The 26,018-nt window shown below is 38.6% G+C and overlaps 1 protein-coding gene across 1 annotated transcript in view; it reads left to right on the forward strand.

The window, feature by feature from the left end:
* Nucleotides 1-26,018, forward strand: part of LOC125157371 (E3 ubiquitin-protein ligase RLIM-like) — a 108,713-nt gene that overhangs the window by 57,568 nt on the left and 25,127 nt on the right. The gene's annotated exons all lie outside the window — the stretch shown is intronic.

A 26,018-nucleotide genomic window follows, 5' to 3' on the forward strand; every position in this document is an offset into this window, starting at 1 on the left:
GTATATCATCATGTCATCTGCAAAAAGTGAAAGCTTGACTTCATCTTTGCCAATTTTGATGCTGTCATTTTCTTTTGTTGTCTGATTGCTGATGCTAGCACTTCTAACACTATGTTAAACAACAGCAGTGAGAGTGGACATCCCAGTCATGTTCCTGGTCTCAGGGGAAAGCTCTCAGTTTTTCCCCATTGAGGATGATATTAGCTGTGGGCTTTTCATAAATGGCCTTTATGATGTTTAAGTATGTTCCTTCTATCCCGACTTTCTCCAGGGTTTTTATTAAGAAAGGATGCTGAATCTTGTCAAATGTTTTTTCTGCATCGATTGACAGAATCATATGGTCCTTATCCTTTCTTTTATTCACATGATGTATCACGTTGATTGATTTGCAAGTGTTGAACCAGCCCTGCATCCCAGGAATGAATCCCACTTGATCATGGTGAATAATTCTTTTTATATGCTGTTGAATTCGATTTGCTAGTATCTTATTGAGAATTTTTGCATCCATATTCATCAGGGATATTGGCCTGTAATTCTCTTTTGTTACTGGGTCTCTGGTTTAGGAATCAAAGTAATACTGGCTTCATAGAATGAGTCTGGAAGTTTTCCCTCCCTTTCTATTTTTTGGAACAGCTTGAGAAGGATAGGTATTATCTCTGCTTTAAATGTCTGGTAGAATTCCCCAGGGAAGCCATCTGCTCCTGGACTCTTATTTGTTGGGAGATTTTATATAACTGATTCAATTTCTTCACTGGTTATGGGTCTGTTCAAGCTTTCTATTTCCTCCAGTTTGAGTTTTGGACGTGTGTGGGTGTTTAGGAATTTGTCCATTTGTTCCAGGTTGTCCAGTTTGTTGGCATATAATTTTTCATAGTATTCCCCATAATTGCTTGTATTTCTGAGGGATTGGTTGGAATAATTCCATTTTCATTCATGATTTTATCTATTTGGGCCATATCCCTTTTCTTTTTGAGAAGCATAGCTAGAGGTTTATCAATTTTGTTTATTTTTTCAAAAAACCAAATCTTGGTTTCATTGATCTCCTCTACAGTTTTTTTAGATTCTAGATTGTTTATTTCTGCTCTGATCTTTATTATTTCTCTTCTTCTGCTGGGTTTAGGGTGTCTTTGCTGCTCTGCTTCTATTTCCTTTAGTTGTGCTGTTAGATTTTGTATTTGGGATTTTTCTTGTTTCTTGAGCTAGGCCTGGATTGCAATGTATTTTCCTCTCAGGACTGCCTTCGCTGCATTCCAAAGTGTTTGGATTGTTGTATTTTCATTTTCGTTTGTTTCCATATATTTTTTAATTTCTTCTCTAATTGCCTGGTTGACCCATTCATTCTTTAGTAGGGTGTTCTTTAACCTCCATGCTTTTGGAGGTTTTCTAGACTTTTTCCTGTGGTTGATTTCAAGCTTCATAGCATTGTGGTCTGAAAGTATGCATGGTATGATCTCAATTCTTTTACACTTACGAAGGGCTGTTTTGTGACCCAGTATGCGATCTATCTTGGAGAATGTTCCATGTGCACTCGAGAAGAAAGTATATTCTGTTGCTTTGAGATGCAGAGTTCTAAATATATCTGTCAAGTCCATCTGATCCAATGTATCATTCAGGGCCCTTGTTTCTTTAGTGACCATGTGTCTAGATGATCTATCCATTGTTGTAAGTGGGGTATTAAAGTCCACTGCAGTCATCACATTCTTGTCAATAAGATTGCTTATGTTTGTGATGAATTGTTTTATATATTTGGGGGCTCCCGTATTTGGCGCATAGACATTTATAATTGTTAGTTCTTCTTGATGGATAGACCCTGTAATTATTAAATAATGCCTTTTTTCATCTCTTGTTACAGCCTTTAATTTAAAGTCTAGTTTGTTTGATATAAGTATGGCTACTCCAGCTTTCTTTTGACTTCCAGTCGCATGATAAATAGTTCTCCATCCCCTCACTCTCAATCTGAAGGTGTCCTCAGGTCTAAAATGAGTCTCTTGTAGACAGCAAATAGATGGGTCTTGTTTTTTTTTATCCATTCTGATACCCTATGTCTTTTGGTTGGCGCATTTAGTCCATTTACATTCAGTGTTATTATCGAAAGATATGGGTTCAGAGTCATTGTGATGTCTGTAGGTTTCATGCTTGTAGTGATGTCTCTGGTACTTTGTCTCACAGGATCCTGCTTAGGATCTCTTGTAGGGCTGGTTAACTGGTGACGAATTCCTTCAGTTTTTGTTTGTTTGGGAAGACCTTTATCTCTCCTTCTATTCTAAATGACAGACTTGCTGGATAAAGGATTCTCAGCTGCATATTTTTTCTGTTCATCACATTGAAGATTTCCTGCCATTCCTTTCTGGCCTGGCAAGTTTCAGTAGATAGGTCTGCAACTAGTCTTATGGGTCTCCCTTTGTAAGTTAGAGCCTATTTATCCCTTGCTGCTTTCAGAATTTTCTCTTTATCCTTGTTTTTGCCAGTTTCACTATGATATGTCATGCAGAAGATCGATTCAAGTTACGTCTGAAGGGAGTTCTCTGTGTCTCTTGGATTTCAATGCCTTTTTCCTTCCCCAGATCAGGGAAGTTCTCAGCTATGATTTCTTCAAGTACACCTTCAGCACCTGTCCCTCTCTCTTCCTCCTCTGGAATACCAATTATGCGTAGATTATTTCTCTTTAGTGCATCACTTAGTTCTCTAATTTTCCCCTCATACTCCTGGTTATAGCATTTTTTACCTCCTCCTGGCTGTTCCTTAGTCCCTTGATCTCTGTAGCAAGAGATTCTCTGCTGTCCTCTATACTGTTTTCAAGTCCAGCGATTAATTTTATGACTATTATTCTAAATTCACTTTCTGTTATATTGTTTAAATCGTTTTTGATCAGTTCGTTAGCTGTTGTTATTTCCTGGAGGTTTTTTTGAGGGGAATTCATCTGTTTCGTCATTTTGGATAGTCCCTGGAGTGGTGTGGAACTGCAGGGCACTTCCCCTGTGCTGTCTTGAATAACTTGTTTTGGTGGGCGAGGCCGCAGTCAGACCTGATGTTTGCCCCCAGCCCACCACTGGGTCTACAGTCAGACTGGTGTGGACCTTCTCTTCCCCTCTCCTAGGGGTGGGATTAACTGTGGGGTGGCGTGGCCCCTCTGGGCTACTTGCACACTGCCAGCCTTGTGGTGCTGGGGATCTGGAATATTAGCTGGGGTGGATCCGCAAGGTGCACAGGGGTGGGAAGGGCAGGCTCAGCTCTCTTATCCTTCTGTGATCCGCTTTGGGAGGGGTCCTGCGGCACCAGGAGGGAGTCAGAATCGTCGCCGGAGGGATGGATCCGCAGAAGCACAGCATTTGGTGTTTGCGCAGTGCAAGCAAGTTCCGTGATGGGAACTGGTTCCCTTTGGGATTTTGGCTGGGGGATGGGTGAGGGAGATGGTGTTGTCGAGTGCCGTTGTTCCCCACCAAGCTGAGCTCGGTCGTCCGGGGCTCAACAACTCTTCCTCCCATAGTCCCCCAGCCCTCCTGCTCTCTGAGCAGAGCTGTTAGCTTATAACCTTCCAGATGTTAAGTCCCGCTTGCTGTCCGAACACACTCCGTCCGTCCCTTCCACTTTTGCAAGCCAGACTCAGGGCCTCTGCTTGGCCGGCGGGCCGCCCCTCCACCCCGGCTCACTCCCGCCAGTCCGTGGAGCACGCACGGCCTCTCCACCCTTCCTACCCTCTTCCGTGGGCCTCTCATCTGCACTTGGCTCCGGAGGCTCCGTTCTGCTAGTCTTCTGGTGGTTTTCTGGGTTATTTAGGCAGGTGTGGGTGGAATTTAAGTGATCAGCAGGACCAGGTGAGCCCAGTGTCCTCCTACACTGCCATCTTCCCAGAAGCCTCCTCCTAAAGTCCTTCATTTTAATCAATTTCATTTTCTTGATTCAAATCCTTGTCATCATTAACCTAGGCTGCCCTCCATTCATGTCTGCCCTTCCCATCTCAACCTTTGCCACTCATATTTATCAACACTACCAATGTTATTTCTAAATTGCAAATTACATCATCAATTATCTGCCTAAAAATTTCAATGTCTTTCCATTGCCCTGAAGATAAAGTCCAAATCCTGAACATGTTATAAATGATCTCCATTTCCTGGCCTGGTCTGTCAATTTAGTTAATCTCTTCTTCACTCTATAAACCAATAGTTAAAATATATTTTTGGAGGCACCTGGGTGGCTCATTTGGTTGGGCTCTTGATTTCTGCTCAGGTTATGATCCAATGGTTCGTGGGATCAAGCACCTCATTGGGCTGTGTGCTGACAGTGCAGAGCCTTCCTGAGATTCTCTCTCTCCCTCTCTCTCTGTCCCTCCCAGCTCACAAAGACATGTGCATTTTCAATCTCTCTCTCAAAATAAATAAACTTAAAAACTCTATCTTCACAGTTTGAAAACTGTTAGTAGTTTCTATTCTATTGAAATATTTTCCCCTTTCATTCATTTGCAAAACTCCTATTCACCCTTTGAAACCCAAATGCACAAATGATCTCATCCCTAAAACCTATTTTTTCTCCCATTCAAATTGAATGAGTTTCTCCTAAAAACTGTAACCACACACATAAATTATCTCTGTTTAGCTCAGTTGTTTGCTGCACTCTAATGACACGTAGATTGTCTAAAATATATTCATTTAGTATCTTCATCATCTATAAATATGCCTGACATTTAACACTAAATACTTTAATTGACACTTAAGTTGAATTGACTGACTAGATTGAATTGAATTGACTACTCTCAAGAACACTAATAATTGTTAGAGTTTCCTGTACCAAGAATACAAATCCTTGCTGAATTTTCATAACACTGGTAGTTTTGATTGAGGAATGGGGACCATCAAATTTCTAAGAGACTTCCTTCAGTGAAGAAAATAAATGCAGTAAAAGAGAGCAAATACAAAATACACTCAGAAGTCTATAAAGAAGATGGGGTGGTCTAGTGATTCTGCTCTCATCCAAAGATTTGCTGAGATTCAATTCTGAGGGGGAAGATTGATTTTCCAGCTTACGTGAAGCGAAGCATCGAACAAATGTCAAAAGCATGACATAAACTTAGATTCTTCACTGTCACACTAATAAAGCTACCATCCTTCCATCTCCTTTAGAACAAATGCAAGAAAGCCTGCTGTAGACCCTGAACAAAACAGCAACTGTAAACTTAAATGATTTATTAAGCTCTCAAATTGTGCACTAAAAGTGAATTTATACCCCATGATTAAAAATACATATGTAGACAGAGGATTTTTTCATTGGTTATAGTTTTATTTTTTAAGAGAAGTAATGTTTTTTATCCTAGAATTTAAATGCAATATCTTATTCCTGGAAGATGTTTAAATATTAACATTTTATTATTAAGAATGATATTAGTGGGGCGCCTGGGTGGCTCAGTCGGTTAGGCAGCCGACTTCGGCTCAGGTCATGATGTCGCGGTCCGTGAGTTCGAGCCCCTTGTCGGGCTCTGTGCTGACAGCTCAGAGCCTGGAGCCTGTTTCAAATTCTGTGTCTCCCTCTCTCTGACCCTCTCCCGTTCATGCTCTGTCTCTCTCTGTCTCAAAAATAAATAAAAGTTAAAAAAAATTTTAAGAATGATATTAGATAGAAAGCCTTATAGTATTAAGGTAACTCTCTGTAAAGTTATAAGGATACATAGTATCACTACACACTAAACTTCTAGGACTTCAGAGGTAAAAATGCAAAATATGGCACAAAATTCAAAAGACATGTGAATTTTCTTTTCATTTGTGAGATAGAGAGATACAGCACAAGTGGGGAAGGGGCAGAGTGAGAAGGAGACAGAGAATACCAAGCAGGCTCCACATTGCCAGCACAGAGCCTGACGCAGGGCTCAAACTCACAAAACTGTGAGATCATGACCTGAGCAGAAACCAAGTTTCAGACCCTTAACAGACTGAGCCGCTCAGGTGCCCCAACACATGTGAAATCTATAAAACAAAACAAAAAAAAACAACACTTTATTGACCAGTCCAAAGGCAGTGAATTATCTTAATTGATTGTTCACAGTTATAGATCAAACTCCTTGTTATGCTCTTTCCCCCTTCTCACTACTGCACTTGACTAGTCTTAAAAAATAAAAATAAACCCCACTTTATTAAGGTATAATTGACATATAAAAAATGCACATACATAATGTATACAACCAATGAGTATGGGGCTAGGTATCAACTGATGAAACCATAACCACCATCAAAGCCACAAAGATAAACATATCCATTACCACCCAAAGTTTCCATTTGCCTCCTTTATTATAAATTTTTGTGTGTGGTAAGAACACTTAACATCAAACGTACCCTCTTCACAAATTTTAAATATACAACACAGTATTGGTAGCTATGAGCACTCTGCTGTATAGATCTCCAGAACCTATTTATCTTACATAACTAAAACTTTGTACCCATTACAATCACCTAACCATTTCCTCCTCCCCACCCCCACCCAGTCCTTGGTAGTCACCATTCTGTTCTGCTTATATGAGATTGACTCTTTATTTTCCACATATAAGTGAGATCATAGGGTATTTGTCTTTACGTGAAATCTTTATTCTACCTCTTTATCAGTGAAGGTAACAGTCTGTTGTACATACTTTAAGATTGAAATAAGCAAAGAAATGAAAGGACAAAACTTTTTAACAAACACAACAAATTTTCTATTATTCTGGTTAAAACCCATTTATAAATCCTATTGTGCATTTCAACTGGATGAGATAGACTCATTTCAACATTGTTACCATTGATTTTGTTAGATAAGACTGAAAAAGCATTCATTAAAAAACACATAAATTGGGAATTGGGAAGCTTCTTAAAGTGCATATTCCTGGCCCCTCTTTCCAGAGATTCTTAATTAGTTGGTACAGGTTAAAAGCCAGGATTTTGCTTTTTATAAACTCCATTGAAGATTCTGATGCAATAATTACTCACATAACACTTTGAGAAACTTCCTTAAGTAGGAAAATTTTTGTATTCTGGTTTGAATAGAATACACCTGTTTTATTCTTTTTATTTTTTTATGTTAATTCATTTTTGAAAGACAGAGAGAGAGACAGAGCACAAGCAGGGATGGGGAAGAAAGAGGGGGACACAGAATCCGAAGCAGGCTCCAGGCTCTGAGCTGTCAGCACAGAGCCCGACTGGGGCTCGAACCCACGAACCGCGAGATCATGACCTGAGACAAAGTTGGATGCTCAACCGACTGAGCCACCCAAGTGCCCCTACACCTGTTTCATTCTTATTGTACTATTGCTCTAGATAGTTATTAATAATGTCTCTTTTTTTCGTTCTCAAAAGTTGCATAGCTTGGTGATCAACTACATGGTCATCTTATGACACAAGAGTACTTTTAGGTTATCCATAAATTTAAAGATTCTGTAGAGTTGAGGCCATCTCAGGAACCAAAGAAGCAGTTGGGGCTAAAACAACCTGATACAATTACAAAGTTATCTAACCTTTTAGAAGGACCTAAAATATTGCCACTTTCTCGTTGGAATCCAGTGTGCCAAAAAGACCTCAGTAAACCACTTAAAACTGTTCAAATTGGAATCCTTACAATCTACTCACATTCTTGGAATCTGACTTCATGTGAGCTAGCCTTTCATATGTGAAAATTAGAAAAGCCATTAGAATCACATTCCTGTTTTCTTACCTCTTTTCATCATAGCTTTAGGCTTTTCTGTCTTATGAGAAAAATTCTTACACAGAGGAACCAGGACATAATTTAATATGATTTCACCATCCCAGCAATCTCCATTCTGATCCCAAGAAATCCATGAGTGCTTTGGAATTAGTGTAATGAGAATGTTAGCCCGTACCTGCTCCTATCATTATACTGATAAATTCTATGCCTATAAAAATAAACATATTGTTCAAATATCTGCAGATGATTTTGTGATTAATAAAATAACTGTATCTGATATGTCCCACTTTGCCCACAGTGGGGAAAACATAAAACCACATAATCATTTAAATTCTCAGTAAAAAACTCAACATCTCTTCTCATTATCATAAGAATATTTCTGCTTCCCCCTAAGTACCATGTTAAAGCCAAAAAGTAGCCAGAGAGCTTTGATTCATTTCAAATGGTAAATACTGGTGGCTCTCACCCATTACTGGAGTGAAAACTCAGATGTGACAGAAACACTCTGTGACCACCACTGGCAGCTGGTTGGCCAGAGAGAGGATTTATATTTCAGTGAACATCTGGGAGATCCAAAGAGGTTCTCTGCCTTAAGGCTGTTTTACCTGTCATTATTGACTGGGCTTTGCAAGTTTCTTCAAACCCAGTGTCATTGAGAATAAGCTCAGCCATGGGGGGGGGGGGGGGTGTTCCACACCAAAAGTGACCTAAGGATTCAAAGTTTCAGCTCTTTAAATTAATTCACACAACCCTTTCACCAGAGTGCAATCATTTCCCCTAGAAGATCTAGGATGGGATATTTTCTATTACTTCACTAAACCATAATTCCCACTCTTTCTGTTTTACCACTCAAATCATGTCAAATAAAACCTTTATCTTCTGGTGGACACTAGATAGCTGTTTACCAAGCCCAATTCCTTTTCTCCTGCAGGCACAGTAAGATTACATTTCCCTGACTCCTGTAACTATGTTTGGCCATGTAAATGGTTTTTGGCCAATGGACTATCAGAAGACATGATATATGCCAATTGTTCTATGAGGTCGTACACCTTCTCTCATTCCCTTTGTGCTGTCTGGATATTGGTACCCAAGGTGAACTTGGAATTCACATTTTAAATATAAAGAAGCCCTATAATTTCAGGAGGCCTGATCCCGAACCACCAGTTATAGGAGACTATCTGATCAGAAACACCCACATTCTTTATTCTGTGAATGAATAGATTGTATTGTTTTAAACTATTGAGATTTTGGTATTTATCTGTTACACATCTATTGATATTTTAACTAATACATAAGCCAGTGGAGATGTTACTTTAAGAATATTGGGCAGGGATAACCATGCTCACGACAACAAGATTTTTTTAACTTTGAATCTTATGGAAAAGAAAGGTTTGGGATCTCAGATCTTTCCCTTCAAGAAGTCTTCTAATCATAAAAGAATCTGTCATACCCTCTCCAAAATATTTTAAATCCTTTCAACCAACGCTTGTCTTGGGAGGGGGGAGAAAAGAACAAATTCCTACCAGTTATCCAAATGCATGCAAATTTATTGAAAGGTTTTACTGAAACCATTGTACTGTTTCAATGAATTTATGCTAAAAATTTAACTGTTCTCTAGTAGAGGATGCCATTTTAAAATTCAAGGCAATGAAAAATGGTCCTTGTACTCAAAACGTGAGAATCAATGAAACTCATAGATTTTTAGAATATACTATATGCTAATATAATCACATTATTTTATTTTAAAACTTTAATTTTGAATAGCCATATTCTTAAAAGCACCTTTTTTTCTCCCCTGCTTACCCAGTGGAGCCCCTGAGGGAGCTCCAAGGAGGCATTTGGCTCAGCCAAGTACAGCTTGAAAAGGTAACAATGATAGTAGCTAATGAGGCCATTATTAGGTTCTAGACACTACCTGAAGAACCTAACGTATGTTAACACATTCAATCTCTTTCCAAAATGCATGAGGAAAGTCCTATTACTGCCTGCATTTTATAAAAGAAAAATAGAAGCACAAGATCATACAACTAGCAAATTTCAGGGGTGAGATTCAAATCTAGACCCTTGGACTCCAGCATCTATCTTCTTACCTATTTGGAGGATGCTACTTCTTCAATTTCAAAATTACTTATCTAATGTAAACATATTATATCTAAGGGGAAAAGAGGAAAAGAAAGTTATAGTGGCTTTCCCCAAATTAAGGCATAATATGGTAGCAGGATTAGACTTAAAACCTAATTTAGGAACTCACAATACAATATTGCATCCCACAAACCACTGTGCAATTGAAATGTGGGTACTGGCAGTTTTTACTTTCATTAGCCTTATTTTACTAAATAAAAGGCATTTGTTTTCTCATCTTCAACTTATTTCTTTTAAGAGCTTTGAGTTACTACCCATCCTTCTTCTTTACCATTCCAAATCAATACTGCTTTCCTAATTACCCTTTAAAAACACACATGCATCTCAATTTCTCTAATAATGTACATTCGTGTCAAACTCTTTATTGAAGGAGGAGGGGCATAAATAAATCAAAGAGTAGGGCTGGAAATTAACAATAAATATGTAATGAAGGAAGGAATGAAGTAACTGGTTAATATAATGTCATTGGTTAAGTACCAGAAAATGATTCCAATATTAAGAGAAAAGCTAGACTTCCACTTAGGGTAAAATAAGTAATAATTTGATGCCTAGAATGTGCTCATAAATGCTAGCTATTAGACACTTTAAAGACAGTATCATGATAGCATGGCCTCTCTCATGTATATATACAGTCATTAATAGCTATTTTGCTGGCTTTCTTGTGTGTGTGTGTGTGTGTGTGTGTGTGTGTGTGTGTGTATGTTTTCCCATAATAGCTATGATGGTACCAAAACACATACACACTAATTTGTATATAGTACCCAATTTGCACCTAACAGGAGTAAAAGAAATATAAGAATATGTAACACATATATCTTGAATATTTGATTATCATTTTGAAATAAAAATGTAAACATTGCTTTTGCAATAGTGATTACTAGAAAATGAGATGGGGGGGGCATTCAGTTGTTATTTTATAAAAGGATTTACTTTTACTTACTGCTTGACCATACCATTACCAAAACTCTTCTGAAGATACTACAAAATGTGAAATATTCTAGGGGTGCCAGGTGGCTCAGTCAGTTAAGCATCGACTCTTGATTTCACCTCAGGTCATGATCTCACAGTTCATGGAATCAAGCCCTGCATCAGTCTCTGTGCTGACAGTGCAGAGCCTGCTTGGGATTGTCTCTCTCCCTCTCTCTCTGTCCCTCCCCTGCTTGTGCCATTGAGCTCTCTCTCTCTCTCTCTCTCAAAATAAATAAATAAACATTTAAATAAATAAATAAAAGTGAAATATTCTAAATATAGCTTTATAACCTTTTCATTGTTGCTTTCATAATGTAACTTGTAGGAATACTTATGCTCATATAATATTTGAAGGCTGTATAGAAAGTTTTTGACTCCTGTTCTTGAAATTTTGAAATAGTATTTTCTTGTTATATGCAATAATTTTGTTGTATGTCATATGCAGTAATCTCTGTGGGAATTAGCAGAGAATAAGTGGCAAGAAGGCACAGCACATAAAGTCTTGCATGTATGCAAAGCAAACTGCTGAGGCCTAGGACGTGAATCAGTTTGTTTAAGAGACAAAAAAAACCCCAAATATAACTAAGTACAGATGTGTGCTCAGCAAACAGCTTGACCAAATTTGATCCTCAAAACACATACATGTGTTTGACATTAAATAGCTCATCAGAGGATGACACTCGGTAGACCACAATTTCTAAATAATCCCACTCTATTTTTTTTTATCTCAATTAATAAGTCTTCTGAGGACAAAATTGATTTGATACAAAATAGCTGTGTATAGGGAATGGTTGAAGAATTTTTTTTTCACCTTATATTTCAACAGAAGGGGGCAATGGTACTCTCTGATAGACTGCCAAGGGTATGTGAAAAGCCTGGACACTTGAAGAAGAACAAACTGCTACTGGAGTGGCAGCTTTGTATATATGCCATGTCACTGGACAGAAAACTGTCCTAAGAGAGGCATAGGTGGTGTCTTCTGCCCCTTGTGATGACAGAGTGACAGGTCCCTTTACCAGAGCAAATTTAGAACAGGAATGGCCTTGGGATATGAGAAAAGGAGAGAGAACAGACATTTGTGTTCATTCTTGCTAATTCTCAAAAGTACAAACTTTCTGACATGAATGATCTGGAACAAAACTTCTTCTTTCCTAAAGGTATTAAATGACTTGCATTTGAAATATTAAAATATCCTATGTTGATAACATTATTAAAAATTCTTAGGAACCTACTGAACTATGTAACGGTCAACAAAGTCAAGTCTTGAGTAGAGCCATCCTCAAACTTTAGTACACATTAGGATCAACCAGAGAGCTTTAAAAATCTATATTACCAGGCCGTACTCCTCAGACCACTGAGAAGTTACAGTGAAACTCAGGCATGAGTATGTTTTAGAACTTCCAATGTGCAGCTAAGTTTGAGAACCAGTGTTTTAGTACAGAAATCAGGTTTCCTTTAGTGAGTTTCTGGCACAGGCTAAAGAGAGGGATTGAGTTTTAGAAACAGATCAAACTGAGTTAGGCATCATAAGCATCTTCCCTTAATTCCTACATAGTTCTTTCTTTGTCTTTGAAGGATGGTGATGCATGCCCCATTTGGTGTCTGTGAGGCTTAAATTAAGAATAAGGTATTTGAAACAGTAAGTTATTAAAAATCTAGTTATTTTTCTCCTCTCCATATATTTATACTGCCACCTGTGACTCTAGATCCATTAAGTTTGTATCTAATTTCTTTTCTTTTCTCTTTTTTTGTTCTTGTTCTGCCTTTACCTCACTTAAGGCACCTTACACATGTTTTGCTTTTTTTTTTTTAATTTTCTTCCTCCTTTTATCTTATTTTTTTTTTGCCCATCTCTGTTTAAGTTCTGCTTCACTGATGGAACTTAAGAATATAGATCTTGAGAGCTTGTTTTCAAGTACTTTGTGACAATTTGAGCCCCAAATTAATACCAGCTGGATCTCAGCACCACCCTTCTTCTTCCTCGGGACAGCCCACCTGGAAAGAACACAAACACCATTTCCGATATATGCTGTTGCCACTAGGTGGGGCTCAGAGCACACAATGTATATTCCATGTTTAAGTGATTTCATACTATACCAAAGGACAAAATTTATCTAGAAACCATAGAGTATTTAACAACTTTTTAGAAAGGGCTGGTTGGATGGGGTTGGGAGCTGTTAATATAAGCAAAAAAAGACACCTGAGTATAATACTAGCTATTACAGTGGAGCTGAATTTGCCACCTCAAAATATGTCTCTTTGGCATACTATTTTAGGCTGATTATTTTTAACAAACTGCAAACACAGGAAAAGCTATAAAAATCAACTAAAAGTTAGCCTTTTTATGTATTTTTGAGAGAGAGAGAAAGAGAGAGCATGAGCAGGGGAAGGGCAGAGAAAGAGAGACACAGAGAGAGAGAGAGAGAGAGAAAGAGAATCGCAAGCAGGCTCCACAAGCCCAGCACAGAGCCCTACGTGGGACTCAATCTCACAACTGTGAGATCAGAACCTGAACTGAAATCAAGAGTCTGAAGTTTAAATGAGTGACCCACCCAGGCGCCCCAAGTAAGAGACATTTACATGTACAAGGAAAATCTCCATTTGTAAGGGTGTCTACCTCTCTATACCAGGAAGAGAAGGGTGAATCTAAATCTTTAGAAACTCCAATCAATGGAGAAGGCTGGGACTTAAATCTGCATAACAACCTTACCTTTGTTTACTGTGCTCCCCCCCCTCCCCCCCCCCCCCCCCCCCCCCCGTCATCCTCCATAACTGACTCCCCACCTCCAACATTTTTTCTCTTTGGCTCAAGATGATATTTAAGGGTGTGTCTTGGGCCATTTTGGGGAATTACTCAGTTTTCCTGAGTTTACATGTATACATGTGTCTCCCATGTATACAGGAAGTATTTATGTTATTAAACTTCTGTTTGTTTTCTCCTAATCTGTCTTATATCAATTTAATCATTAGACCAGCCAAAGAATCTAGAAGGGAAGAAGGGAAAATTTTTGTGCTCCTACACTATTACATTTGAGGTTCAGTACCATTCATGTTGAAGAGGTAAGGGTTCCAATCTCACATATACAAAAAGACCTAGGTGGGTAGTAATAGAAATATAACTAAAGGTTGTGTTTCTAGGGCGTTAGTTTTACTGGGATAGCCCACACAGATCTGGGAATAAAATGGCTAATTTATAAAATCCCTGAACTAAACTACTACTACTAGTGTATTTAGTAGGGCTACCCATGGGCACCTTGGGTGGTTGGGTCAGTTAAGCCTACGACTTCAGCTCAGGTCATGATCACACGGTTCATGAGGTCGAGCCCCACATCGGGCTCTGTGCTGACAGCTCAGAGCCTAGAGCCTGCTTCGGATTCTGTGTCCCCCTCTGTCTCCCACCCCTCCCAGGCTGGTGCTCTCTCTTTCTCTCTCAAAAAATAAAAATTTAAAAACAAAAAGTTTTAAAAAATATAGTGCTACATGGAATCCATATTTCTGCTCAAAGGGGAGTAGGATGCATTTTCAGTTCACACTGAAAACTGGAATTTGTGCAGTCAAAGGACTAGGTTTATAAGACCCTTCCCATCATTTCAGGAAAGAAAAATTGATGATTAAGAAAGGGACAGGACACAGTGAAATCAATCAGAACAGGCCTAGAAAGCTAACGTGAACTGGAGACAGGTCACTGGAGGAATACAATCTCAGCACTGGGGATTTGTTTAATGCCTGAGTTTTAAGCAATTAAAAAAGCAGTGAAAAATATGTTATATTTTCTATTATTAACTTCCTTAAGAAAGCTGCAATCCCAGCGTAGACAATGTGAGAGCAAGATCACTGCATAGTACATGGAAGAATATCAAAAGCAGCAGGACATATGCTGGATTATAAAAGAAATAATAGCATAGCTATATGTGGCTAAGACGTGGCTAAGGTGTTTCACTAACTGCTACTGTGAAAATATGGAATTTAATATTTTAATTCACCGTATAAAATTCCTCCTTTCTGTAGTGCATTTATATTTATTGATCTCTTAAATCAAGCACTATATTACATCAGACATTGGAGACAGACCCACATTTAAGACAGTTACATGAATGTGAAGGGGAGTAGAATTTGCCACCCTAAAACATGCCTCTTTGGCATAAGGATTATCTTGAGCTGGTTATTTTTTAATAAATAGCACACACATGAAAAGCTCTGATAACCTAGTACAAGTTAACCTTTTTGTTAGGGACTGTTACATGTATAATGAAAATGTCCATTTGTAAGGGTGTCTCCCTCTCAGTACCAAGAAGAGGGGGGTGACTCTAAATCTCTGGAAACTTATTCAATGAAGAAGGCAAGGACTTAAATCTGCATAATAACTAGTCATGTTTACTGCGTTTTGCCTCCCCCTCCCCCCCCACCCCAATCTCCCACCTCCATCCCCCACACAACCAAAATCTTCATTTGTCTTTGGCTGAAGACAGAAGGAAAGCTGGTAAAAAGCAGATAAAAAGGGGAAGACACATGTCTGAGGCCAGATACTCCCCTTACATGTTTTTGGCTTCTGCAATCTTGCTTGCCTTTTATATTAGCCTGCAGCTAGAAACCAGAAGCTTGACTATATTAGCCCCGCCCAACCCGGAAGCACATATGTATAAAAAGCACCCATAAAACCTAAGTCGGATGCTCAGCCTTTGGAGGTGACTCCACTGGGCCAGCACCGTTTGCAAAATAAATAGTCTTTTCTGATTCCCCGAGTGCATGTCTCTTGTCCCTTCCTGGGCGCCAAGTATTTGCTGTAACAACAGGATTTAAGGTGATGGCTTTGGACTTTTCAGATAGGTATTCAGTTTTCCTGGGTCTCTCCCATGTAGACAAGAGGCATACATGTTATTAAATTTCTCTTTGTTTTTCTCCTATCTTTTATTTCAGGGAGGTCTGAGCCAAGAACCTAGAACATAGACGGAAAATTACTTTTCCACCCCCACTGTTACCCTTCTCATCCTCAATACACTTATACTAGCTATAGATGTGGAGCCCTCCACCCCCAACAATTATACCAAAGGGGACCCTAATGTATTATTTTCAAATATACCGAGGTCTTACCCTGTGCCACTAGGAAATGCCTAACAGTAGAAACCTCTATTTTGAATCCATACTGAACCTCTATATCTTGCTCTTTATTGCAATTTTCATCAAAAACGTAGGCTCAGTCACTCTTGAGAGAAATAATCCTTCCAGACATTGTTGCTATTCATTGATTTTCAAATGTGTCACCATGTTGTATTTAAATTGTATCTTGGTACCCCAAAGAGAAATATGAAAAGTATTAGGTAACAAAAATTCAACCCAGTAAATTTTCAAATCTATTCATGAATTGGGCAGCATCCCATGGAGCCAACAAGGAGGTGCTCCGAAGGGCTAGAGAAAGGCAAAGGTTGTTAAAAGCAGGACAAGGAAGTCATAAACAGAATAAAGGATTTTGGGTGAGGTCACCTTCATTTGAGGACAAAAATGTCTTAGCAGGTGGATTATCACCTTTCTCTGGGGGAATGGAAAGAACCAATGTGACGGATTACCTTAGTGGTGCTCATCAGAAAGTTTCTGAACCAGTTAAGACTACATTTCTGGGGGAGGTTGAAACTGTAGCAAGGTTAGGTACTAAGACCTGTTTTGATGACGTGGCCTAACCTAAGTGACACCATTTTGGGCATGTGGTTTTCTTTTTAACAGAAAGTGAGGATAAGGCCCAGCTTTTGAAGTTTCCAGGACTAATTTCAACTCTGTATTTACAAGTTTTATGTAGTGAAATGCTGTGTAAGATTTTACAAAATTAAAATAAGTTTTGAAAACAACAGTTACAGATCTGTCTGTAATGACTTAAATACTGTCACCCCCCCAAAATTCATGTCCACCCAGAACCTGAAAATGTCAAAATAGTCTTTGCAGATGTAATTAATTAAAGGTTTTTAAATGAAAGCATGCCAGATTTAGGGTAGTTAATAAATTCAGTGACTAATGTCTTTTTAAGATAAAGAAGTAAATTTGGACACAAAGAGGACAGAGAGAGACACACAGAGAAAAAGGCCATGTGAAGATGAAGGGTGAGGGGCACCTGGGTGGCTCAGTAGGTTAAGTGCTGGACTTTGGCTCATGACTGAGGTCATTATCTCAGGGTTCATAGGTTCAAGCCCCACGTTGAGCTCTGTGCTGACAGCTCAGAGCCTGGAGCCTGCTTCACATTCTGTGTCTCCCTCTCTCTGTGTCCCTCCCCCACTCATGCTGTCTCTGTCTCTCTCTCTCAAAAATAAATAAACATAAATAAATAAATAAATAAATAAATAAATAAATAAATAAATACCAATGTCCTATTTCTATCAACTGTATAATTGCATCAGTTTAAAAAGAGGGAGAGGGAAAAAAAAAGAAGATGAAAAGTGAGATTCACCAACCTTTGCTGCCACAAACCAAAGGACACTAAGTATTTCAGGCAACCATGAGAAGCTAAGAGAGGGTCATTGGATTTTTTCTCAGAACTTCCAGAAGGAACCAACACTGCTAATGCCTTGATTTTAGACTTCTGGTCTTCTGAATTGTGAAGGATAAATTGTTATTGCTTCAAACCACCAAGTTTGTGATGATTTAGGAAATTAATACAGATACCAAGAACAATTTGACTTCAAACTCATCGCACAAACTGAGTACAAAAAATCTTAAGTGGACTCCATACATTTTACAAAATCCTAAAACCGGCAGCAGACAGAACAAGTAAATATCATCCTCATTGAAGAGGATTACAAAATGAATATGCCATAGATTCCTTTGGCTTTCCTTCTAGTATTTCCTCATTTGTCATTGCTGATGTTTTGGGATTGTAGTAACTCATGCATGGTGCTACTTAATGACAGCTCATAAATGGTCCTATTCATGCCTGCCTATTCAGACGTTTCAGGACTGAAGTGAGAGCCAAGAGTTATAGGAAGGGTTGGCAATGATTGTAGTCTCTATATCCAAACACTTCCTAAAAGATATAATAGCCCAAAACATGTGGGAAGAAGCAGACACAAGAGGGACAATTCCTAGTCAGAGCAAGGTTGTAGGGAAGTGATAAAAACTACCGTGAAAGACTTTTACTACACTTAGGCCATAGATATTGTAGACTAAGTCAGGAAAGAAGGAGAAAATGGAACATCTTGGTCTTATTTGGCAGTCTTTTAAAAACAGGACTTCTCCTAAACAATCCCTGTCCATGCAAAACTAGATAAAAGGATGCTGACAGTACTGTATAATATCAAGAATAGTGTGATACTGAAAGAAAGGTCAGTGTTAGAAATAAAAATGCATTTCTCCTACAAATATATTTTTAATATTTGAAAGGGATATGTGATTCAAAAATGTTTAAAATAAAATCTGCCACCTCCTGAAACTTTAAGAGGTAAAGGAAAAATTCTACCTATATCACAGTTTTCTCTACTCAGTAAACTCCTCTCCACCCCCAACCCTGTCTTCTCCTTCCTCTTGACCATAATCATGGTTTTTACTTTTAGTGTACATATTAGTGACTCATTTCTCTCCTTAGCAATTAAAACTCTTACTAGTGGTTATCTCTGTTCTGTCTTCATTTCTCCTATATCTAATATATTCCTCATCCAATATAAAAATCTATCTAGTCAAAAACTTTTAATGCAGTGAATACACACACACACACACACACACACACACCAGACTTCACAGCCACAAATCAAGCTACTTCTTAACATAAACTAATCTATACTTTCAGTTTTACCTTGTATTAGTCCATTAAATAATCCAATTGTTCTAAAGAAATAGTGGATGTACGGCCAAGCTTACTTTGTATTTCTTTTTATTACTCTATATCTTTGTATTTATTTTTATTACTCTATATCATTTTTGCTTTGTATCCCCAACTGCTATACTTTCTTCCTTTTCTATATATTCAAACCATGTATACGTTTTAAAGTTTATATCCTTCCCTGATCATTGAAGACAAAACTAGTACCATCTTTAATAAATTCCAGTAGTATATACTTATAATTCATTTGATACCATATTTCATTGTAGTTTTTTTAAAAAAACATAAAGAATGGAATATTCTAGATAGAACAAAATTAGGAAATGTATGTCTCCATATACCCATAGCTTGCCTGATAAAAAGAATCACCAGGGGACACCTGGCTGGCTCAGTCAGTAAAGCATGCAACTCTTGATCTTGGGGTCTTGAGTTTGAGCCCTACATTGGGTATAGAGATTACTGATATAGATAGATAGATGAAAGAAAGAAAGAAAGAAAGAAAGAAAGAAAGAAAGAAAGAAAGAAAGAAGAGAGAAAGAGAGAGAGAGAGAGAGAGAGAAAGCAAGCAAGCAAGCAAGCCTGGAAGCTGCTCCAAATGTGCTTAATCAGAACCTTGAGAGTATGGGCATCTGTATTTTTAACAATGTCCCAGGTGAATTTATAAGCACCCAAATTTGGAAAACATTGGCTCAATCTATTCCCCTCATTCAACAGATGAGGTAAGTGTAATCCCCTGCCTAAAGATAAACACCATGCCCAGAGATCATATGGGTAGTTAGAGGCAGAGTCAAACTCGGGGCCAAGTAAGGTAATGTGCTCTTTCCATGGTATAAATATCCAATCCAGAATTATAAGCCTTTGAGCGAGTATCTGGGTCTTTGTTTCCACCCACCCAGTGGTATTTTGCATAATAAGTTACACATAACCACTTGAGAAGTGTGTGGTAAATTAATTTTAGAGATATAGACTATATACTCTATGTCATTAGCTTCCAAATAGGTTAATAAAAATTGTATTCCTTGACACAAGTAGTTTTATAAGTGAAAACACCAGATTTAAAAAGAGAGAGAAGTAAATGAATGTACACTTGATTTTCAATAAATACCAGGACTTTACTCCTGAAAATTCCTTCCTAATGCTCTCCTGCCACCTGTCAAGAACTATAAAATATTTTAATTTTAACTTGATGACTGGGAAATGCATATAATAAAGGTCCCTCATGTACAGAGTCTGTGGAGTTAATGGGGAGATACACCACAGGCAGATGAGAAAACTACTCCCACTATAAACACTGGAGGGAGCTATGAGATTTGAAAAGATAAAGCAAACCGTAGAAGAAAAAAAAAGCAATGTGGCTGTTAGGGCATATTGTTTTAGGAAATAATGAGTGCTCTTCTAATTTTCCATCCTGTGATACAGTACTATTTTATTCACAATTAAGATTCCAGGTTTTTGTAGTGGTATTCTTTAAAATTAAAAACAGCCCAATTCTACCTTCTTGGCATCAGCATTTTTTTCCATCTTTGCTATGCCCTGCACTTGTTTTGATCTGACAAGCTTAATGTCATTTGATAGGATGAAAGCAGACCACTTTCTGAGAGCTGAGTGCTTCAAGGGCACTCATCCATTTTGTGAGGAATTTCTATCCCTTTCTAGTACTTCTATCTTCTTTGCTTTAGATAACAGAACAAAAATGAATACATTATAAGGCCTGAAATCCTGTCAGGAGGGAAAAAAACATTAATTTCATACTATCTAGCATCCTAAGATGTAGACAGAAAGCTATGTTAAATAGAAGCAGAATTTTACCTAAAAATAAGAGTAACAACCGTTTAAAAAGAACTTACCATGTATTAGTCACAATAATCAAGATACACATAAATGATCTAGGTATTTTATTTAGTGCCTATAATATTTAGTAGCAACAAAATTGCTATTCAGAGAGCTATTTATCTTTCAGTTTTACAGATTAGGAAACTAAAATTTAGGAACTTAAATTTGTCAAAATCAAATGTCACTAAATAAATAAGCCTTGATTCAAACTCCTGAACTGCCTGACTCCAAACCCAAAGCAACAACCTTCTATTAGTAGTAGTATGTTTCTAGGTTTAGCCTAATCAACCTTACCTGGGAACATGTTAGACATAAAGGGTGTCTGGCCCCACTCAAAACCTACTGAAGCAGAATCTGCATTTTAACAAGTCTCCTGGCATAACTCAACAGCAAGAAAATAAATAAACAATCCAATTTAAAAAATGGGGAGAAGACATGAACAGAAGTTTTTCCAAAGAAGACATCCAGATGGCCAATAGTTACATGAAAAGATGCTCAACATCATTAATCATCAGGGAAATGTAAATCAAAGGAACAACGAGATGTATCACCTCATATCTGTTAGAATGTCTTTTATCAAAATGTTGGTGAAGATGTGAAGGAAAAGAAATCCTCATGCACTGTTGGTGGGAATGTACGTGCGTGCAGATATCACCAACTAGAGCGCAAAACCTTACCTTTATTGTCCACCTGCTTACATTCACCCACCCTTGTCCCACATTTTTCCTTAAGCTTTCTTTCCAGCGTATCTTCTAACTCAGGCAAACAGAAAGCAAAACAACCCCTTAAGGAATAGCGACTGCCCTGACAAGACCTCCAGACAGCCCAGACCACCCAGACCAGTTTGAGTGTAACCCCTGACTCGTGCTTGAGCAAATGGACCCTGAAGTGACTTCTAGAATGACGGAAAACTACCTTTACCTCATTACAATACTAAAAATCTCTGCCCAAGCTCTGCACAAGCTTCATTTACATAACATACAATGCATGTACAGGCAGGTTTCCTTGAGGCACCTACACAGCCTTATGCCTGCCTCTACATATGATGACCAGGCTTCTCCATCTAAATATTTATCCTAACCCCAAATAAAGTAACCCCTTTAGTCTTGCTCGGGGAGTCACAGCTTTGGCAATTATTTCCCGTGATCTCCTAATTTGCTGCAAATAAAGTTTACTTTGTACAACAACTTCATCTGGTGTTATCTGTGACTCACCAAGGAACAAACTCACATTGGTTGTTAGATAGCCACTATGGAAAACAGTATAGAGGTTCCTCAGAAAATTGAAAATAGAATTGCCATACGATTCAGTAATTCTACTATGAGATATTTATCTGAAGATAAAAAAAAACACTAACAAAAAAGATGTATTCATCTCCATGTTCATTGCAACATTATTTACAATAGTCAAGATATGAAAACAATCTAGGTGTCCAGTGAAGGATGAATGGATAAAGAAAACGCAGCATATATGTATAATGCAATATTACTCAGCCACAAAAAAGAATGAAATCTTGCTATTTGCAACACCACAGATGTACTTTGAAAACATGCTAAGGGAAATAAATCAGAGAAAGACAGATATTGTATGATCTCACTTATATGTGGAATCTTTAAAAAAAAAAAGTTCATAGACACGGAGAATAAATTTGTAGTTGCCAATCAATGGTTAAAAGAGTCAAAAGATACAAAACTTTCAGTTATAAAATAAATGATGAAAATATATTATATAGCATGGTGACTATAGTTAATACTAAATTGCATACTAGAAAGTTGCTAAAAGAGTACATCTTAGAAGCTCTCATCACAAGAATGAGTAAGTAAACAAACAAGTAAAAGGGTGATTTTTAAACACAATAAAGTTTCAGAAACAGCGTTATAAATGTCTGAAGTGTCCTCTTATAGAGTTCAGTGATAAATATGTTATTAAATTTAGTAATCCTAGGGGCACCTGAGTGGTTCAGTCAGTGGAGAATCCAACTCTTGGTTTCAACTCAGGTCATGATCTCATGTCACAGTTCATGGGTTTGAGCCATGCACTGAGCTCTACATTGATGGTGCATAACCTGCTTGGGATTCTCTCTTTCCTTCTCTGTTGCTGCTTGCTCTCTCTCAAAAATAAATAAACATTTTCTTTTATTTATTTTTTTTTAATTTTTATTTAATGTTTATTTATTTTTGGAGAGAGACACAGAGTGTGAGTGGGGGAGGGGCAGAGAGAGAGGGAGACACAGAATCGGAAGCAGGCTCCGGGCTCTGAGCTATCAGCACAGAGCCGGATGCGGGGCTCGAACCCACCAACTGTGAGATCATGACCTGAGCCGAAGTCGGACGCTCAACCAACTGAGCCACCCAGGCGCCCCAAACATTTTCTTTTAAATTTAGTAATCCAAGAGATATAAACTAACTGGTAGCTCAAATATCATATTAGGCCCAAAATATGATTCTTAAATTTAGAGCAATACCTTTGTATCACCATATTTGTTTTAAAATTTAGGGGTGCCTGGGTGGCTCAGTCGGTTAAGCGTCCGACTTTGGCTCAGGTCATGATCTCACAGTCCGTGAGTTCGAGCCCCATGTCAGGCTCTGTGCTGACAGCTCAGAGCCTAGAGCCTGCTTCAGATTCTGTGTCTCCCTCTCACTTTGCCCCTTCCCTGCTCATGCTCTGTCTCAAAAATAAATAAAAACATTAAAAAAAATAAAAAAAATAAAATTTAGTTAGAACATGAAACTTTTGGTAATATGTGACTAGCATGCCACCACTATTCATAATAATAAAATATTCAGGAAGTTCTTCTTTACATAACACTCTATGAGTTATTATCTATAGAAACTGTGATAAGGAGGAGCCCTTGTTTTCTAAGGGCTTAAAGTTGCACTTGACTGTCTTAGAAGACAAAATAAACTCTTCAAGTAAAAAAAAAAAACAATAATGGGTAAATGAAAATTGTTTCATTCTTCTTTTCTCCCCTTCCCCATTCCTCACCAATCTCTATCTCTTCTATGTCTTAAATCCCTGGGATACTGATGAAGGAGAGCAAAAATTGCCATCCCAAAATATGTCTCTTAGGCATAAGGATTATTTTAAGTTGATTATTTTTAAGAAACAGCAGACAGCGAGAAGCTCTGAAAAATTAGTAGAAGTTACCCTTTTGTAAGAGACATTCAAATTTATAAGAGGCTCCATTTGTAAAGCCTCCCTCACTGTACCATGGAGACAAGGATGATGACCAAGTCTCTAGAAACTGTCATTGAGACAAAGACTAAATCTGCATAACAACCTTACCCTTGTTTACTGTGTTTTTCTGGTCACCTCCCTTAACTGGCCTCCCAACTTCCCATCCCCATCTTCTTTGGTCTTTACCTGCAGATTGTATTTAAGGCAGTGGCTTGGGTCATTTCAGGGAGTTACTCAGTTTTCTTTGGTATCTCCCATGTATACAGGAGGTATACGTATTATGAAAGTTACATTTGTTTTTCTCTTTTTTTAAATTTTTTTAATCATTCATTCATTTTTGAGAGACAGAATGTGAGTGGGGGAGGGGCAGAGAGAGGGAGACACAAAACCCGAAGCAGGCTCCAGGCACCAAGCTATCAGCACAGAGCCCAATGTGGGGCTCAAACCCACCAACTGTGAGATCATGACCTGAGCCGAAGTCATACACCCAACCAACTGGGCCACTCAGGCGCCCCTGTTTTTCTCCTTTTAATCTCAATTATGTCAATTTAATTATTAGACCAGCCAAAGAACCCAGAAGGTGATGAGGGATCATGTGGCAAGATGAGGGCAAAATACAGGCTAACAGAACCCCGGCCCAGATGGAATATGTGTGAAATTCCTCAGACACTCCTGACTGCCCAAGAACAAAGGAAAGGGGTTTAAGTGCTTGCTGTGGTAATATGGGAAACTAAAGCAAATGAAAAATTAAATTCCCTAATTGCCTACAGCCCATAGATAAGTCCTTGAAACGAGCAGAATGACCCTTCTTCTAGGACCTCAGCTGCCTTGATGACGACACTTTGCTAGGGGCAAAAGAGAATCTTGGCTTAACATTGTCCCAAACTCAAGGATCATGCGAGTCTACTCCCTTTATCTCAACTGACCCAAGATATATGCTGGCAATCATACTGTTACAGCAAATACTTGGCACCCAGGAAGAGACAAGCCACACGCATTCGGGGAATCAGAAAAGGCTGTTAATTCTGCAGCGGTACCAGCCCAGTGGAGTCACCTCCAAAAACTGAGCATCTGACTCAGGTTTTACTGATCTTTTATACATAGCTGCTTCCAGGTTGGGTGGGACTAGTACAGTCAAGCTTCTGGTTCCTGGCTGCTGGTTGATATAAGGGGCAAGCAAGATTGCAGAAGCCAAAAGCATGCAAGGGGAGTATCTGGCCTTGGACATCTGGCTGGCCCTTTTTTTTTTTTTAATCTGCTCTTACCAGCTTTCCCTCTCAGTACTGCAAGCTTATATTCTCCTGATATACATCTGAAGGGTCTAATGACTGAGGTTTTATTAAATGGTAATAAATGATGTTTCCCTAGCAACAGCTAGCCCCTCAAGGGCCTGGAAACCTTGCTTCCAAAATACCTTAGAGACTTACTCTATCCCTGACCCCCTCCCAACTTGAGGGTATATAATGAGTTAACCATCACAACCCCAGTGCAGCTCTTCCTGTCCGTGGGTCCTGTCCCCATGCTTTATTAAAATCACCTTTTTGCACCAAAGACATCTTCAAGAATTCTTTCTTGGCCATTGGCTCCGGACCCTACAAACTCTCCACCATCACCCCAAAACCTCAGCAGAAGGGAAGAAGGGAAAACTTTTCTGCCCCTAGTTTTGGTGACTCAGATTGGACCTTCAGTGGCTGGATACTGCTTGTTCCAGGGCTATTAGCTGAGAGATCCTAGCACCTCTGACAAAAAGCTGGCAGAAGAAAAGAATTCTTATCATGTCAGTCTCCTGAATCTCTGTCTTCAGGGTTTGGTGGTGACAGTTCTTTTTTTTTTTTTTTTTTCATCCTTTTCTAAAGTTAGATTAGCGGGAGGAAATATTTGTGGAACTTATTCTTTGGTATAGTGACTGGTGATCCTTTTTCTCTGGAGATGGTAACTCTGTTTGTCTCTGTTGTATTGTTACCAGAAGGAAAACCACAGTGTAGAACACAGACACAGGCCCTATAAGCCTGCTGCTGGAGCTAGCCTCACAAACTACTGAGTTCACAGTTCTCACCAGACTGGCACCTGTTTAGACAAACTTTGCTGTAGGTTAATGTGCACATGAGGTAAATTCTTTTGCAAAGGAACATCACAGAAACCAACACCACAAAATTGGTGGGCATAGCTGGAGCACTTAAGAGCTGTTAGAGCACTCACCACCTAAACTAACTCAAAGACTGCTGTGTTAGGAAAAGTTGGTCACAGAATAGGTTACTTTGACACCAGTTACCCACCAACCTCAAGAAATTTCCATGTAACCAAGTACTCAGTAAAACACCACACAATCCCCAACCAAGGAGCACATCCCTCTTAGGTCTCAGTTTGCCTCTGAGAGATCTAAGGATTAGCTAAAGCTGTTAATATGCACATGGATGGGTGAGTGTAATGTGCAACCAGA

The sequence above is a fragment of the Prionailurus viverrinus genome, chromosome X (genome assembly GCF_022837055.1).
Source record: "Prionailurus viverrinus isolate Anna chromosome X, UM_Priviv_1.0, whole genome shotgun sequence".
In the NCBI taxonomy this organism is placed as follows: Eukaryota; Metazoa; Chordata; class Mammalia; order Carnivora; family Felidae; genus Prionailurus; species Prionailurus viverrinus.